Raw genomic sequence first — 20,489 nt, 5'->3', positions numbered from 1 at the left:
ATATCGAATTTGTAATTATTTGTATGTCTTCTGTGTAAACATCATTTGCTGCGCAAAAAAAAAAGCGTTGGTATATATATATGATATTTGAAAATGATTAATAGCAGCTATTGAAAACTTGATTATAATGATAAAATCACGAACTTCTTTAAACATTTACGTTATATGTATGTATTTATGAATGAATGTCTGTATGGATGTATGCATGCAGGAATTCTAAATTCAATTTAAAATTCATTCCTTTGCATGCGAAGCCAAAGCTTCATTTTCTTTTTTTTTTTTTACTTCTCATATATTAATGATATTTTTTCATCTATTGACATAAGTCGCTATAATGATAAAAGAAAAACTACGTGGAACTATTATGACGAAATGCCTAGTTTTATGTTTATACCATGCAGAGTGATTTCCCTTGCGTAACCCCGACGAACGTTTCATTGCTATGACAACATCTTATTGTTTCCTGTTTCACTGTTATCCAACACAAATAAAAGTTTAAGTATTTACTGTCAACTGAACATCAATTTCAACATAATAACATGGATGCTGCATGTACTATATATTGAAAAAAATATTCTATTGTATTTATGCAATAAAATTTTTAAAAACGATATTGTGATTATATAAGCCGTCACGTAGTGTTTAAAGACGGTTTCGCATAAGGACGATGCTTGACTTAAAATTAATGGACGCATCATATAAAATTTTCTTCTATGTCGTTTCATCTCACTACTAAATAAATATATAACGACATAAGGTAGTCGTGACTCACAGCTCCGTAAGTATACCACCTTCGCATTTGTTTCGTATAGATTTCATGCTAAGTATCAAATAATTTAACTGTCAATTTACATATTTCTTTCTATTCGTTCATACTTTCATTTCAAAAGTTACTTTTGATTATATCTTTTTTCTGAATATATTTATATATATATATATATTATTTAATTTTAGTTATATATTCAATTTTCTTCATCATTCGTTGACAACACTGAAAAATTGTATTCTTGCCTACGGATCTTGTATATAAGTAAAGTTCTATGAAATGAATTTTTTTAGTAATGTATTGAGGTAACTATTGAATACTCTGTTGCCTACAACGTATATGGAAATGTATATCATAAATAATATATAATATATGATATTCATATATATATATATATATATATATATATATATATATATATATATATATATATATATATATGTATATATATATATTCTGCGTAAGTTAAGTAAGAGTAAATGTGAGAATTTTGTGAATACATTTATAAGTTTTCAGTTGCAGGAAATTTTGTATGCATAACACTTGGAACTTCAGAAGGGTCTGCACATAATCATTTGTCATTTTTTTCTGTTAACGTTTTGATCTTGGTCGAAGTTTTTCTCGTTTGAGAAAAACCAAATCAAATCTTCTTCTGGATTTTTCAGTTTGTTTAAGAGCCTTTTAGATCTGATGTAGTGGTTTTCTTTTGCTTTTTCTGACAAATTGACCTTTCCTCGTCATATAAGACTTATATCTGATGTCTTTGTGGACAACATTTCTGACTGTTCCTTCTGACACACGGAGATCTTTTGCAATTGACCTCATGGGTTTTCTGGGACTGTAATCAATGGTGTATTGAACTTGCTGGATAAATTCAGGTGTTCTGGTGATTTCAGAGCTTTTAGAATGCTTTTATGCGTTTATACTGGTGATAAGTTTCCATCTTCATTCTCAGCTCCTTACAAACTTTGCAGACGGAAAGATCTGACAACATTTAAAAATAAAGATATTTCTAAATCACTATGGCCAGCCTTTATAACCACAATAACAACATGCCTCCTCATTTCTTGAGTAACCTGAGAGTCTGCCATTATTATTTTCTGAAACAAATGATTATATATACTTGGCAAAAAATGCAGCAATGGAACCAAAAAGGTATGCCCTCAAATACCTTACGCAGCCTGTATACACACACACACACACACACACACACACGCACGCACACACACACACACACACGCGCACGCACGCACGCACGCACGCACGCACGCACGCACGCACGCACGCACGCACGCACGCACGCACGCACGCATATATATGTATACAAAATATAGAGGTACATATCTGTGTGTGTGCGTGTTTTTTGTCTTTGTGTGTGTGAGAAAGTGTCCGCGCGGGCGCGCGTACAAACTGTCAGTCGTAGGAAATTCGAAACAAAATATTGTTGCTTGTCCACATGCATACAAAAGGATCGTGCAAAATTTCCTATATGTAACCAAATCAGATTCAAATAAGAAAAAAGGTAACTTATAAAATCAAATAAAAAAAAAGGTAGCTTATAAATGTTCGTGCAGAAGCAAGTGATAAGTGCACATTAATGATGAAGAACAAGGTAAATGTGCATCTGTAGTTATGTCATCAGCGAAATTTAACCAGATTCAATAACTAAAGGCATATATATTATATTCGGCTTTTCTTTGTTTTAGTTGTAAAAATTTTTGTATACAAACTATCGTTACACAAGCATTAAGAATACAGTCGTAAGAAGAGATTCGTAAATGCTGTACATTGGACAACTAAAACTCATTAACAATGTCTCATGGCAAATATCCATGAAGAAAATTCTTTACAATATTTGCAGATAATTGTCATCGAATGCGAATTGATTGCAGAAAAGAAAACAATTATAGCCGTTATGTAAGAGCAATTAGGATGTTTCTAGACACAAAGCAACATATTTCATACTTAACGTCAAAATACATTTCTGTGTAGTATGTATAGGCAAATGCACTCACGAACGCACACACACACACACACACACACACACACACAGAGGAAAGAGAATTTAAAGAAATACATCGATAAGCATATTTACGCGTATATGATTATATATGTGAATGCAAAGCGACAGACAACCTCTAAGGAATGCCTTAAATAATTATAAATTGTAGAAATTAATGCAGGCTCCAAAGGAAAGGAAAAGCTCAGATAGATTTTCCTGGGGCTAAAACTCTATAAGATGAGTTTCCGACGCTTAAGAATAAATATGAGCTCACGGTGGCAAAACCTACCTTTTCCACTAACCTATTTAAATCATCAGTGAAGCTCGATTCTACACCGCTTCAGATGCTAGAAATGCCACATGTTCTGATCAGTGAAATTGGAAATGCCTTCAAGCTGATGGAAAGGGACACAGACTTCAGGAGAAAATGGCATCAGAGGAGAGATGTTAAGGTGCAGAAGTGAAGAGCTCTGGCAAATCCTCGTTCTACCCTCTAAAGGAGAGTAAAATATCTTCACTGAATATTGAAATACTATCTTGCTTCATAAGAAGGATGATAGAGATGATCTCAAAACTACCGCTCCATATGCCTTTTGTCTCATCTTCATAAGCTGCTAACAAAGGTCAAACTCACCAGACAATCAAAATACCTGGACGACCGACAGCCGAGGATCAAGCAGGTTTCCATAAGTATAGTACGATAGAGCACATTATTTTCTACTCGAGGCACAAGGCCAGACATTTTGGGGAAGGGGGCCAGTCGATTAGATCGACACCAGTACGCAACTGGTATTTAATTTATCGACGCCGAAAGGATGAATGACAAAGTCGACCTCAGCGGAATTTGAAATCAGAACCTAAAGACAGTCGAAAGACCGCTAAGCATTTCGTCCGGCTTGCTAACGTTTCTTATTTCTTTATTGCCCACAAAGTGCTAAATATAGAGGAGACAAACAAGAACAGACAAAAGGATTAAGTCAATTACATCGACCCCAGTGTGTAACTGGTACTTAATTTATCGACCATCGGCCCTGATAGGATTAAAGACAAAGTCGACCTCGGCGGAATTTGAACTCAGAACGTAACAGCAGACGGAATACCACTTAGCATTTCGACCGGGGTGCAAACGTTTCTTATTTCTTTTATTGCCCACGCGGGGATAAACATAGAGGAGACAAACAAGGACACACAAACGGATTAAGTCGATTACATCAACCCCAGTGCGTAACTGGTACTTAATTTGTCGACCCCGAAAGAATGAACGGTAAAGTCGACCTCCGTGGAATTTGAACTCAGAACGTAGCGGCAGACGAAATATCGCTAAGCATTTCGCCCGGCGTGCTAACGTTTCTGCTAGCTCGCCGCCTTCGATACAGCACATATTGACTTTAAAACAGCTCATAAGGGAGACGTGGCCAATTACGAAAAGGATAGAGCATCAATTGGCTACGACGCAAATGGTCGTGGAAAACTTTACGCTAGGATTATCATTAAGAGAGCACATTCGAAATGAAAAAGTTCGAGAACATAGCGGAGTGGATGTTGTGAACAGAGAGTACTAAATGCACTAGTTTTGCTGGGCAGGACGTGTAGCAAGGTTCACAAACAAGAGGTGGACGCGTGCTGCTGCCGAGGAGAACTCAGGGGATCAGAAAAACTCACTTGGAAGACCTCCATGGTAATAAGAAGACGATTTAGTCAAGCGATTTGAGACAATATGGAAAAAAAAATGGCGTAAAAGAAAAATTGGGACTGCAATTGAGACCAGGGGTACATAACAGCTTTTAATGATTGAGTCAATACCATGATGCATTTACATGTATAAGTATATAAATATGCATGTCCGTGTGCTTATGTATGTGTGTGTATGTATGTATGTATGTATGTATGTATGTATGTGTATATATATATATATATATATATATATATATATATATATATCAAACTACTTGTATTTCTCATTCTCTAAACACGTATATACGTATGTATATAAGTACGTATATACTTACATTGCCTTTGTGTCGTACGAATGACAAAAGGGCGCTCAGTTGTAAAGAATATGTCTTTATTGAAACATAAACTGAAACATTCGCCTCTCAGTTTTATATGTGCTTTTCGTTCTTGTAGGTAGGGTTTCATAACTGAAATACTGGATTTTCGGAATAGTTTGCTTTTTAGAGATAGAACGTCATCTATATGATTTGCCGGATCGCCCGCTGTCTCGAAATGAAAGACATATTGGAATTAAATGAATTCTTATGTCAATATATTTTACATATCAGATTGCAGCTATGATTTCCATAATGAGTGTTCGTGGAGAATTGAATGCGAGAGAAAAATAAATACGTAAGACAGAAGACGGCGAACGAGAAAAAGAAGACTAGAAGGAGGAGGAGCACGAGGCAAAGGGGTGATGATAATGCTGCTGATGTATATAAATATGTGTGTGTATGTATATATAAGTGTGTGTATATATACATATATATATATATATATGATAAATGCGAAAGCGAATATCAGTGTGTCAGTATGTAACTTTTTCAACTTCACTCCCCCGACCCCCTCTCTCTTACTATCCAATGACACTTCTACTGTTCCTCATGCTTTACCCGTCTCTCAATATTTAGTGACACTTCTAACTGTATCAAGTAATAATTTAACCATAACAGTGCTTCATATCGTTCGGAACTGAAATACGTATTGAACTCACTCTCTCATACATTATTACCTCTCATAACTCTCTGCCATAAAAATGTTGGAAACTTAGTATCTTTTCAGATATTAATAAAATTTGTCGGACCTATTTTCATGCCGTCGGAGCTAATTTTATTGTTACCTTTAAAAATACTAAATTTCAAACATCTTTATGATCAAATGCGTTTAGAGCAATTCGAAGCCATAAAATCGCACTTTAAAATAGTGCTTAGCGACAGTGGTGTAATTTTCTTTCAAACTACAAACAGGAGTTTAGATTCGTAACAGCTACTACAAATAATTGTTTGTACGAAAAGTAAGGCCCTACTTGCATCGAATTGTCTTTAAATTAAGTGATGGCAGAAAAATTATGGTTGGACTTTTAAAAGGTAAGTTCATTGTTGCCTACAGTAGCTGTATGTTGGTTGTTCAAGGGTAGGGAATGGAAAGAGAAGTGTTCCTATCCATTTTACCGGTGTCGTAAATCGGAAGAAGTCCCTTTTCTAACATATCACAGTATTTCGGACCACCCAACCGGTTTTCCACGAAAATCAGTTCAGGTTTCCCTTCTACTCAGACAGCAAAACCAAACCATGACTCCGATCCCACCATGTTTCACGGTAGCTTGCAATCACTTAGTCTCCCAAGTTTCAGTTTTGTCCCTACATACATAGACTAGTCTTGAATTCGAATATTAGCAAAACTTACTTTCGTCCGGCACACCACAGACTGCCAAAATTCTTCTTCCTTGCTCTCGTTCCTCCAACCCCAGTCATAATTTTTTTCCTTCATATGTGTCTGAAATTAACAGTTTCTTTCTTGAAATTCTCCTTTCATATCCTAGTTCTTTTAAGACTTTTCTAACAGAGTATGGCAACATCTCCATGTTGTTTGCGACCACTCTGACGTTAAGACGGCAGTTTCTGATGAATTCTTTCTTCAGTGCCTTTTCTCTATCTGAAATGATATTCGGCCTTTCAAAAGGAGTTATCACGCAGCAATATCATTCTTTTTAAAAACAAATTCTAGCGATATTAATATCAGCCATAAAAATATGTACTAGGCTTTAAAAAATAAGTCCTGGCGTTGATTTGTTCGACTAAAATCCCTTCATGGCGGTGCTCCAGCATGGCCGCAGTCACATGGCTGAAACAAGTAAAGAAAATAATAGAAGAATAGAATATATTGGCGTATTTCTTTCGTGCGTACATCTAAGTATTTCTATACTCTGCGAGTTCATATATAAATATGTGTATATATGTGCTTGCATTTTTGTAAAATCAAACATTTTCTCATATCATTATTCCGTATTACTGCTTAGTAACGAAATATAACAAATGTATGAAACGTCATAAACCAACGGCATTTTATTTCTACAGTTTTTTTCTTCACATCACCCAAAAAGCATAACAATATAGTGCTGCGCGTGGCACAAAATTTGAGGAAGATAGCATCTAACATTTTTTATATTTGACATGCTTTTCCTTCATGTTTTTTCTTCAGCTTTTTTTGTATTTTCTCCCATCTTCTTTTCTCCCATCTCTTTTTCGTTAATACCATTGACAAAGTATCTCACTAATTTTCTAACATATCCTATTTTCCTACCCTAAAGCGTTAAATGTTTTTAAAAAAAAGTAATTTCATATACGTGTGCCTTCTGATCTTGTTTCTTACAATATCACCTTCAGTATGTATGTATGTATGTGTGTATATGTATGTGCGTGTTTGTGTATAAATATGTATATATGTAGATACAGAAGGATACATATATATTTATATGCTTATGAGAGGTTTTGTGTATATATATACGTACACGAATATATTTACGCTTGTATATGCTTACAAAAACACATATATACACACATACGTACATATGCATACACACAGGTATATATACACATACGTATATGAACATATGTACATAGGCATAAACACATCATATATATATTTATATATACATATATATATATATATGTATATATATATATATATATGTATATATATATATATATATATATATATATATATATATATATATAATTATACGTACATATGCAAATACATATATGTGTGTATATATATGTGCACATATATCTATATATACAATATATATATAAATAAATAAATAATTATACGTACATCTGCATATATATATATATATATATATATATATATATGTATATGTATATGTCATCGCCTTTAGGTGATTTATTTTACACAGTTATCCACATTATGTTACGGCTTCATCATCCTTGTCTTTATCTGTTTTTTACAAAATAATTTTGTTTTTCTTTCCTCCTTAAGCAATGCTACCGTCTGTCATTTTCATTTTTAATTCAATTTTTACCTGTTAGGAAATGCGTAACACTATTTTGATTTCGATATTTTTTTCTTTAATGGTGGGGAAATCTCTTTGTTCTGAAATTATAATGTGCGTTTTTTTTGTTTTTTTTTACTGTTATCTTTATTTTAATTCACCCTTTCTTTAATTATAGTTTACTTTTTTTTTGCCACCTTTATATATTTATATATTTATTCCGTTATTTTTTTCACTGGTATTTTTTTTTTATTCGTGTGCAAAATTATGCATACACACCTTTTATTTCAACCAAAGACTTTGTATTTTAAATGTAGGTGAAGTTTGATTCTTTACAATGATAAGACAATCTCAAAAATCATTTTCTTTCAAATAAGATTTCATATACATTACCAGAAAAAAAAAAGACGGAAAAGAAAAACAAAAAAATAATACTAATGATGATGATGATAGTTTTCCCCTCTTACTCTCTCCATGTATTTTTTTTTTATGCTCCTCCTTCTACATTTTCTCGGCTTGGATTGTTTGATATTCCATTGTTTAAAATATTTATTGTTATTATTTCTTTCCTATGATATCAATATGATATACGATCAGTGTTATTTTTTCCCTTCTTTTTGTTAACTTTTCGTGAATATGTACACGTAATCACCAGAAAGCTATTTGAAGTCTTAAAATTTCGTTTAAGTAATTATATTCCTAGAAAATATTTGTTTATTTGATCTCTGTGTTTTTAAATCTATTGTGTTGCGAACTATTTCATATAAACATATAAAATAATCTTAAGTTTGGCTGTGTGGTTATGATGTAGGCTTTGCAGATTCTTGGTTCATTCCCAGTGTACTGCAGGTTGCCTTGGGCAAGTGTCTTCTAATTATAGCTTCGACCAGTGTTTTCTGAATGAATTTGCTCGGCAGAAACTCCGTGGAAACCAGTCGTGTAGCGGAATATGTGCTGTTAGTGAAGTGAAACGATATTGAAATGGATTATCAGTAAGAAAGTGAGAGCGAGTGAGTTTGTTAAAGATGTAGTGAGAGAGGTTTCTTTCTCAGGAAAAGCAAATATTTCCAGCATGGTAACGAAGATAACAGATTTTGTGTAAATGATAAAGATGACCCTGTGCAGATACTAGACGTGATACGAATATACTGTTCATATGGAGGTACCCCAGCATGTCCATTTCCTCTGGCTGAAACAAGTAAAATAATAAAAGAATAGTTCTGGAGGGCTAAACGTAACCACTAAACAGCTTGGCGAAGTTTTGGCCCATCGGGGTATACATTAGTATCCCAGGATCCGATTGGTGTCCGGGAAAAGAGAAGTTGTTAATGATAACGGTGATTTTAAAGAGGTGCAAGTAACAAAAGGTTCTAGTTTCAATTATCATATTCCAGTCACGTGATTTTAGTACTAGAAACCAAAGTTGTTTTCAGTGCTAGTACAGGACAAAGCATGTCAAGTAGAAAGCATTAGGAATTGTTAGAGAGAAGAAAAAGCTAAAGGAACAGACGTTGTGGTCGGAGCACGATTTAAGTTAGTCTAGGAAATTGAAAATTTTCCAACGCTTTCAACCTTATAGAAATCGGCCACCATATCGGAAATCACGAATCTGGTCAAGAAAATCAGAGTTGGAACGATATCAAAAACATGTATACTCAATATAGGTCAACAAGAATACAGTTTAGTTTTTAAAGATCTGCATTTTGTACAATTCCAGCTCGTTTGTGAGAACCTGTAACACAACGAAATGAATTATTCTATCAATATTAAGTCTTCTGTTAGATCCAAAACATATAAAAATTATTACCAATATAAAAGCACGATTGTAATGGGGAGAGGTGTATGTGTGTGTGTGTACGTGAGAAAGAAAACGAAAGGGAGGTTTTTAAACATATGTATATATTGATTTTGTTTTATTGATGTGCTTGGCTGAAAATTTATAACTTTTTGGAAGTAAGATTTTATAATATAGTGCTTTTTCTCAGCGGATATATTGTGCATATATAATATATCCAATACTTATATTAAAATCAATATGATGAATTTTAAAGTATATTTTAATTATCATAGTCTTTTATAAAATTTATCAAGGACATTGAGGCTACTATTGATATTATAATGCTATTTCAGAAGAGCATAATAGTTAGTGCCTCATGAATATATAACGATTGAAAAAAAAATCCCTTAACGTTGTGGTTATTGTGCGTATGAATGAGATATATTTTAAATATGTTTCAGATATTGAATACTTTCTCGATATTAATGTAACAACGTATATATTACATAAAAATGGATCCACGCTTTTAAGTGTGTATATATATATATATATATATATATATATATATATATATATATATATATATATATATATACATATATACATATACATATATATATATATACATATACATATATTTACATATATATATTTGTATAATATAATATATATACATATATGTATATTTATATACACATACATACCTACCTTCATTCATACATACATACATATATGTATATATATATATATATATATATATATATATGTATATGTTGTCTATATGTCTGTGCGTGTATGTCTGTGTTTGCAATGAAATGTAAATAGAACTTAGTTCTTTTGACCTTTGAGAATTTATAAAAATGCGACAGTATCAATGACATGAAATTGAAACCAAGTCACGAGACAGTTTATAAGAGATACTTAACCCTCTACATTATGGCGCCTGCCATGTGTATGCATTGATAAAAAGTACTTCACTTTGTGGTTGTTTTGTTTGACGTCACGATTTTGTAAATCCCGTATTGTATTTAGTATTCAGCAAAATGTTGCTACCATTATAATGCCCTCATACATAGTTTATGTATTATCCGATTCAGTCAATAGACTACGGTCATGCTGGGGCAACGCCTAGAAGTATTTTTAGTCGATTGAATCGCCCCCAGTATTTATCTTTTTTAAGCGTGGTACTTATTCTAGCAGTCTCTTTTGACAAAATGTTATGTTACGGGGATGTAAACAAACCAGCAACAGTTATCAAGCAGTGGTTCGTAACAAACAGGGACACAAAGACACATGCTCATAGAAACGCGCGCGTGTGTGTGTGTGTGTACGATGGGCTTCTTTCAGTTTCCGTCAGCCGAATCAATTCACCATTCACCACGCATTGGTCGGCCCGAGGCTATAGTAGAAGATACTTGCCCAAGTTACCACGCAGTGAGACTGAACCAAGACGCATGCGGGTGCGAAGCGAGCTTCTTACCATACAGCCACGCCTCTGCCTATTGTTATAGTGTTCCAGCATAGAATGGGTAATTTGATATAAGGTCACAAAAGGAGCCGAATGGTCTGTGATTCTTATGCTGTCAACACAACGGCAATATTACTATGTCTACATAACATAATCCGTACAATACTGATTTAAACAGTCTAATGTGGTGTGTTAATTGTACTTTGCGTAGTGGGAAAGTTTAATGACGCTGGTATATTTATAGGTTTGCTGAATTTACTATAATTTTGCTCGTGGAAAAGATATCTCCAGTCCTTCATAGAAGGAGAGGTTTTCAGCCATCACATCAATACTGAGTGATGCCCTGTATATATCGGCTGCTATCGAAACTATTCTCAAGTATCTGAGGATGTTATTTATGGATATTAAGGCATTAGTAAAAGTGGAATGAGGGGTGAATTTCGCTTCTTGCAATAGCGTTGATAATTGTCCCGAATGAGTACTCCTAAGAGGATGAGAGCTAAAGAGAAGCTAAAGGGAAAATGTTGACCGCATCTAAAGTAAAAGTAAAATAGTTAAACGACATATGACTCAATGGAATAAGCAAATAATATTAAAAGTAAAAATTCTGTGTGGGGTATGTGTGAGAACTTCTTCCGCCGAAGAGGCAGCTTGCATTTTACCAAACAAACAAACATCGAATGATCGCTTATCATTGGCACTCCGTCGGTTACGACGACGAGGGTTCCAGTACATCCGACCAATGGAACAGCCTGCTCGTGAAATTAACGTGCATATGGAGGAGAACCTCACAGACACGCGTACCCTTAGCGTAGTTCTCAAGGAGATTCGGTGTGACACAGAATGTGACAAGGTTGGCCCTTGTGAATTACAGGCACACTTCATTTTTGTTTGCTGAGTAGACTAAAGCAACGTGAAATAAAGAAACCGGAGCGCCACCAGGAATCGAATACACGACTTTACGATCATGAGCCGACTATCCTAACCATTAAACCACACACCTTGACATGAATCGCGCATAGAATAAACGGAAATAATATTATAATTAAATGCAGATTGAAAAGAAAATGAGATCATAATTTAAACAGAATAAAATCGTCAGAAATTTAATAATTCAACTTTTGGATAGAATTTAAGGAGTGTTATATTTCAGCTATCCAGGAGACATTTTCTCCTCAACTGCCCAAAATAGCACCAGAAATTTCCTTCAGAAATGTAATATCCAGAGCTAAACAAAAGTAGAATAAAATACATCGCAGTTATTATCAAAGAAGTGGGTTAATCTGATCATTGCAAGTCTAAATTAAAATTTCATATTAGTTCTTTCTTTTATTTATTGTATTTTATCATAGTTTTAATTCGATGTCAATAATTTGATTTGTAATTTTTTAATTCGTCCAATTATGTATTTTATAACGTCTTTTACTCCTCTCAGCACCTGCGTATATCTTTACTCTTCTACTGCTCTCGTCTTTGTGTTTGACTGTATCTGGTCAAGTCTTTGTGATTAGCTTATAAAGAAAGAAAAAAATTATTATTAATGTTGTTGTCAAGGCGGCGAGCTGGCAGAAGCGTTAGCACGCCGGACGAATTCCTTAGCGCTTTTTCGTCCGTCGCTACATTCTGATTTCAAATTTCGCCGAGGTCGACTTTGCCTGTCATCCTTTAGGGATCGATAAATTAAGTACAAGTTGCGTACTGTGGTCGATCTAATCGACTGAACTCCCCTCCTCCCAAACTTTCGGACCTTCTACCTAGAGTTGAAAAGAATATATTCGACTAACTCCCACACCCAAAATGTCAGCTTTGTAACTATAGCTGAAATGTTTAATACTATTATTATTATTTGTAAAATTTGCATAGCTGTATTCGATATTCCCTCTCTATATATTCAGTGATGTCAGTATACACTTATTTTGAAACGTGAAGGAATCAATCAATTACATAGCTCCCAGCGCCTGGCTTGTCCTTTACTGGAAATGAAGAAACGCAAATATTTGAACGCGAAACGTTTACAGCGAATACCGACCTGTATCAAATTTATTTCGTCAGATCATTGTGAATTTATTTAGCGTGCTGAATTCAAAAGTGATATCGGTTTTTCTCACATCACGCAGACTTTCGAAGCTATTAATAAAAACAGTTTTATTTTGCCATTTTTAATACCTTCTTTGAACACTTCTACCATTAACTGAAAACATGTACAAAAAGCTTTTTAATGTATATTTTGTGAACTTAAATACCATATGAAATATCACTTCGAATAATATAATTTATGTTTTGTTTTTATTTTTCAGGGATTATCAGACATAAATCAATCATAAATTTACTTTACAATTTTTATTATGGTTTCATGAGTTTGCATCAATAACCTAGCCATTTTCCTTTTTTATATTTGCTGTATATTTGGCGTGTATAATTGTTGCTAGAAAGCAGAAACTAGATATTACAGACGTTAAGTGTGTAACGTGTTGACTCTAGAATGAAATTAAGAGATCAAGAGAACGATCGGCCTCCACACAGGGACACCATTTAATGGTAAGATAAGAGAGAAAAGTACACTGTTTAGCCTCCACACCGAGTGGGAATATTTTTTCATAAGATCTAGTCTCATTCAACTAGTTTCATTTAAGGGATAGACTTAATGTGTAACGTGATGTTGAACCGAAAGAATAATTTGTTATATAGTTGACAGGATAAGTTCTGGGAGACATTTTAAACGCAGGAGAGAGGAGAAAGATTGAAGAAAATATATTTACCTTAATTTCAGGAAAATAAAAACGTAACATGCTAAACCAAGCACATATTAGAAATAAAGTTAGGTGTACATAGGTACTGTATAATAAACTTAGGTGGAGGTTTTATGATTCTATTGTGTACATCAGACAAATCTCGTTGCAATCTGAAGCAGTAATCGGCCGTAAAATGATAATCCATTTCTTTTGATATAATCTCTCTGTAGCGCCGAAATGCTAGTGGAAACGTACCCTTGTTTCTGGAACTTGTGTTGCATCATTAGGGAAACATTAGGGAGAAACAAAGGTAAAGTTACACCCTAACCACAAGGTTTCGGGTTCAGTTCCACTACGTGGTAGCTTGGGCAAGGAATCACTACCTATCATTCTAGGTATATTTGTTGCAAATGTTATATTCAGCACATCCTTTAACTAACATAATGTTTTAAATCGCACGCATCTTACAGCATTAAGAGGTTTTACCTCTTATTTCTCGCAATATAGGTGCATCGGCACCCTCCTACACAATTAGTGACGATAATATTTCTTCTTTACGGTATTATATTGCATCTACCTCTTTATATATGTAAATATATATATGTATATGTGCGTGTGTGTGTGTGTGTGTGTGTGTGTGTGTGTATTTGTGTGTCTGTGTTTGTCCCCCATCATCACTTGACAACCGATGTTGGTGTGTTTACGTCCCCCGTAACTTAGCGGTTCGGCCAAAGAGACCGATAGGATGAGTACTAGGCTTACAAAGAATAAGTCTTGGGAGTCGATTTGTTCGACTCAAGGCGGTGCTCCAGCATGGCCGCATTCAAATGACTGAGACAAGTAAAAGAATAAAAGAACACACACACACACACACACACACAACCACACACATACACATTAGCCGTACCCGTAGCAATTTGGACCATATGCTGGCATGTTTAAGAGGGAAGTTTGAAAAAGTGATACCGTGTAAAATATTTGCTTACAAGATTACTGGATGGGAACAGTGGACACTACCCGCCCATAGGTTACGAAACCAGATCTTCTGTAAAGATGACATATTTTCTACCATTGTATGAAAGCAGCCTTATGAAATTCTTCTGTTCGTTTTCGATTAATTGTATGTTTACGTCATACGAGGATAGAAACATCGAGGGATATGAAATAAGATATTTTTAACGGTAAAACTTACAGTAGACATAGTTATGATTTCCAGCCAAGATTTTTTTTTAACCAAATAGGTTCAGGAGTGGCTGTGTGGTAAGTAGCTTGCTTAATATACTGAAATTGTGTAAAAATCATAATCTTAAAAGGGGAAGAAAAAAAAGAATGTTTTCGAGGGGTTATCAGTCGGCGGGCGCTGGTACCTCTATCATTATTTGTTTCATCCTCATCACCCTCATCTCATTAAAGTCCATGTCCAGCCCGCAGCTACTTTATGTCTGTCTGTCTGTCTTTGTTTGTCCCCTCTATGTAACGCCGTTAATGGCGAAATTTATTGAAATAAAGTAGCTTGCTTACCAACCAAATGGTTCCGGGTTCATTCCCACTAAATGGAACATTGGGCAAGTGTCTTCTACTATAGCCTCGAGCCGACCAAAGGCTTGTGAGTGGATTTGGTAGGCGGAAACTGAAAGAAGCCTGTCGTATATATATATATATATATATATATATATATATATATATATATGTGTGTGTGTGTATATGTTTGTGTGTCTGTGTTTGCCCCATCCCCCCAACATCGCTTGACAAACGATGGTGACGTGTTTACGTCTCCGTAACTTAGTGGTTCGACAAAAGAGACCGATAGAATAAGTACTAGGCATCCAAAGAATGTCCTAGGGTCGATTTGCTCGACTAAAAGGTGGTGCTCCAGCATAGCCACAGTCAAATGACTGAAACAAGTAAAAGAGTAAAGAGTAAATATATACACTTATGATGTATGTAATCGTTTAGCGTTTTCTTTTTCTTATTTCTTTCGGTAATTTGGCTCTGGGCAGGCTGTAGTACTCCTCTAAAGAGTTTTAATCGAACAAATCGACGCCAGCACGTATTTTCAAACATCTGTTACTTATTCTATCGGTTTTTTTTTTTTGCCGAACCTTAAAGTTACAGGTTGATAAACAAACCAAAACCGGTTGTGAAACAGCAGGGAGTGGGACAGACACGAACACAAGCAACAATTTATATGTATATAAATATATATATATATATACTTAAGCATATTACTCTACCTCTGGTATTTGCGTACTCTTTTTTCCACCTTGTTGCACATTTCATGTGCTTACTCCGGTATATATATATATATATATATATATGTGTGTGTGTGTGTGTGTGTGTGTTTGTATACATAGTTTTTGTCTACCAAATTCGCTTACAAGGCTTCAGTCGGACTAGGATTTAAGTAGAAGACACCTGTTCAAGTCCCTACGCAGTGTGACTGAACCCGAAACTATGAGGTTATGAAGCAACCATCTTAGCACACAGCCATATATAATTTCTTCTGATATATTTTGTTTGGAATATTTGATAACTTTAGAAGGCGTAATTGTCCACATATGTCGTATTCAAAGTGCAGTCTCGGGAGGGAACATCACTTAAATCTATAATCATCGTTTCTACACTGAGATTTGTAATCATTATTCTTCAGATTACGCTAACAATTATACTAGCTTAACTATGGAACGAAATGAAGGACATAATGTGGATATAATGTTACTCTGCGACTATTCCGATTCGTTGGTAGTGCGTTCAGACCTCTTTTCATCGCAGTGAAATGTGCTTATGGCTGGATTTGAAACAGCAGTCTCAGTTGACAAATATAGGAGTTGCCCCACTGAGCTGTGATCCTCAAATATCACATCAGTAAAACAGGCGCAGCCATGTGTGTAGGGCTAATAAATTTTAAAGTTCTGTCCTACTGCGAAGCATCTAGGTTATGTCCTAATTACTTCTCATAATTCCTAATTGGGAGAAGCTTGCTAGACAGAAATATTTTGAGGACCTTCGACCTTCGCTCTTCGATAGAAAGGGACACGAGGAAAAAAATGAGAATAAAAAAATTGTGGATTTAGCTATCATTCAATGCGACTGCCATGTGTGTGTGTGTGTGTGTGTGTGTGTGTGTGTGTGTGTGGTTTATGACATGCCTGCATTGTTTCCCATTATTGTCTCTTTTTCATTGTTTTTTCTTTTCTCAAATATTGATGCAGAAAGGCCGAAAATTTGTATTACTAGTCACAGGGTAACGGATTATGTTTTAGGGTCCTTTTGTTTACTGCTGTTGTTATCTTTGTCCTAACTGTGATTTGATCAAGTAAAATTATTAAAAAGCGAGAGTACTTTCCCATTCTACCTTACCTTTCTACAGCCATTATATATATGGTTATGTATGTTTCTATTATTCAATTTATCTTCCCCTTCTTTAAAGAGCACATTTTAAAGAAGATTTGGCTATTATGTCTGTTAGGTAGAGAACCCTCGCAGAGACGTCATCGTCGGGTATACTACCTACTTAAAATCCTGTCGATGACGGACTCTCATCTCTTTCATTCTAACAAATCTATAAGGCGGTGAGCTAGCAGAAACGTAAGCACGCCGGGAAAAAAGCTTAGCGGTATTTCGTCTGTCTTTACGTTCTGAGTTCAAGGTCGACTTTGCCTTTCATCGTTTCGTGGTCGATAAATTAAGTACCAGTTGCATATCGGTGTCGATCTAATCAACGGCCCCCTACCCAAAATGTTGGGCTTTGTGCCTAGAGTAGAAAAGATTCTAGCAAATTTTTATGAGTCCTTATAGTTGATTATGACATTCCACCTAAGTGTGTGACATTGTAACGTTGTGAATAGTCAATTAATTTATGTTAGTACGAAGGTAGATGGAGCTGTAGAGCAACAGACTAAGTTGCATCGACTGAGTACGTCATGGCAAGGCAATTACATCGCATACAAAATACTCATCGGTAAATTCGTCGTCATACATTTTATTCTTAGAGTAAATATCTAACTAAATATTATTTAACATTTTTATTTGCCACAACAACGCAGTTCATTTCATTAAGAATGAAAAATAAATTACAATTGTCGTAAAAAAAAAAAAACATTCTACAAAAGAAATTCTAAGATTAAAATCAAATTATAATAATCAAATTTATTCAATATATACATGAACAAATTAAAGCAAAGTTCCTTTTAAAATAGAATCACAGACAATGTATTAAAACTAGTATTTCCAAATGGAAGAAAAGGAAAAAAAAAACATTCTTAAAAGACAAATTATTAGAGTTGCTTGAATAATGCAGGATTGTACAAGGTTCTTATTGTGATGGGTGTTGCGCTGTTTTATAATTTTATATGCATCTGTTGTTATTGTGCTTAGTATTCTCTGGCGAGTGGAGGCGCAATGGCCCAGTGGTTAGGGCAGCGGACTCGCGGTCATAGGATCGCGGTTTCGATTACCAGACCGGGCGTTGTGAGTGTTTATTGAGCGGAAACACCTAAAGCTCCACGAGTCTCCGGTAGGGGATGGTGGCGGCGAACCCTGCTGTAGTCTTTCACCACAACTTTCTCTCACTCTTACTTCCTGTTTCTGTTGTGCCTGTAATTCAAAGGGTCAGCCTTGTCACACTGTGTCACGCTGAATATCCCCGAGAACTACGTTAAGGGTACACGTGTCTGTGGAGTGCTCAGCCACTTGCACGTTAATTTCACGAGCAGGCTGTTCCGTTGATCGGATCAACTGGAACCCTCGACGTCGTAAGCGACGGAGTGCCAACACATGCTCTAGCGAAACCCATAGAATTTCCTTGAGTTTCGCCAGTGACGATGAGTTTAGCAAGTCTGTGTTGGCCCACGATATTATTAACTTACCATAAAATTACCAGGTGATGAAATCATAGGTGATATTTTTACTCTGATGCAATTTATTTCTAAATTCGCCATGATGAGCCTACAGCGAACCACGAAATACCCAAGAGATATTCATGGAAACTTTTACTAAAATTATGAATGAAAATCAGTTATTGTCGATAATTACACCAGAGTCAAAATCTACATAGTTGTTTTATTCTGAAAATAAATTCACATTAAGTTGTGTAATACGTGCCGATTTCAGACAGAAACGAGAGTGAGTTCCACATTTTCTGTCTCAAACTGGTGCTTATAATACCTAATGGCACATTACATCTAAAATATTAGCACTTATTTAAATCATAAATTCATATTTATACCTTTAATAATTCACCGATATTGTTATATTACCAAACGTTTAATCGATAATGCCGTACATTTTAGAAAACGTACATACAACCATACAAACCTACACAACACACCTAGTTACATGTAGATACATAGACACACACGCACACATTTATGTCTACACAGACACACACATGTATATATACATACACAAACATACGTAAAAATATATGTTAATATACACATATTTAAATGTATATAACATACATTCACACATACACTCACACACGCACAAATGTGTGCGCGCGTGTTTGCGTGTGTGTTCGAGTGTTTGAATGTGTATGTGTGCATGCATGTGTCTGTACGTGTGTGTGATTGAGTGTGTGTGTGTGTGTGAGAGAGAGAGAGAGAGAGAGAGAGAGAGAGAGAGAGAAGCAATTAGATTTTAATCATTGGAAGGGTGCCATGCCGGGGCATTTTCTTAGCAAGTTTAGTGAGGAAATTGACTTCTATACATATGTCATAACGCAGATAACTAATTTAGGCTGGAGGTCAGCAATTTTGAGGCGAGGGTGATTTAGTTGATATAATGAAACTATGTACTTGACTGATCTGAGATGATGAAAAGCGACGTTGAACTTATCGGGATTTTGAATTTAGAATTTAAAGGGCTGGAATCAGATTTTTGATTTAGGTTCAAGACCACCAATTTTGGGGTGAGGAGAAATAGTCGATGCCATCGATCTCTATACTTGAATGATATTCAAATTTACCCACTCTTAAATGATGAAATGCAGAATAGACCTCAGTGTTTTTTAAATAAAGATGTGAGAGTAACAGGAATGTGAATGGAATCGGAATGCAATTGTTTATTATGAAATACGGTTATCAATACTTAGGTGAGAGGAAGCATTCAACATCATAAATCGCTATACTTGAACCATATTGTATTTTATCGACCCTGGAAGGCTAAAATGTAAATGTGACATCAGCGGGATTTGAACTCAATGTCATATATCGCAAGAAATACGCGAAGTATTTCTCCTCGGCCCTAAAGAGTTTGCCTGCTTGATATCTAATCTCACAAGAAATACTTATTCTGTAATATACTTAAAAAGAAATAACTGACTCGTAATTCTACATCATAAGCTATTTTCGAACGTTTAGTGTTATTTCATTATCTTCCGATCTAACTCAATTCATTAATAACAAACGGACTTCTGGCATCTTAATGAACGCCGGTACGTTACCTAATTTGCGGCTTTGACTCAAAAGCAGAAACCTGCGCATCAACGCACCATATAGACATTAAAACGCTATGATTTGTATTGTTGATCACAAGGCAACCTTTGATAATTTAACTAATAATTAAAGACATTTCTATCATCAGCTCATATTGTTTCCGCATGCTAGATACAACTAGGACTTTATTCTACATAACATATGAACGTTTTGAAATAACTAGTGTTCGACCCAACCACGTGGTTCCTGTTTCAGTTACACTGCATAGCATCTTGGGCAAATGTCTTCTTCTATAG

General features: G+C 35.0%; 1 long non-coding RNA gene across 1 annotated transcript in view; it reads left to right on the top strand.

Moving 5' to 3' along the window:
- The first annotated feature begins 429 nt into the window (after positions 1-429).
- LOC149131493 (uncharacterized) overlaps positions 430-20,489 on the top strand; it is a 135,725-nt gene continuing 115,665 nt past the window's right edge. Inside the window, exon 1 of the long non-coding RNA XR_016237746.1 lies at positions 430-778. This is a non-coding gene — a long non-coding RNA (uncharacterized LOC149131493). The remainder of the gene's footprint in view (positions 779-20,489) is intronic.

Source organism: Octopus bimaculoides, chromosome 21 (assembly GCF_046866305.1).
Source record: "Octopus bimaculoides isolate indiv1 chromosome 21, ASM4686630v1, whole genome shotgun sequence".
NCBI lineage: Eukaryota > Metazoa > Mollusca > Cephalopoda > Octopoda > Octopodidae > Octopus > Octopus bimaculoides.
This window is presented reverse-complemented; position numbering and strand designations above follow the sequence as displayed.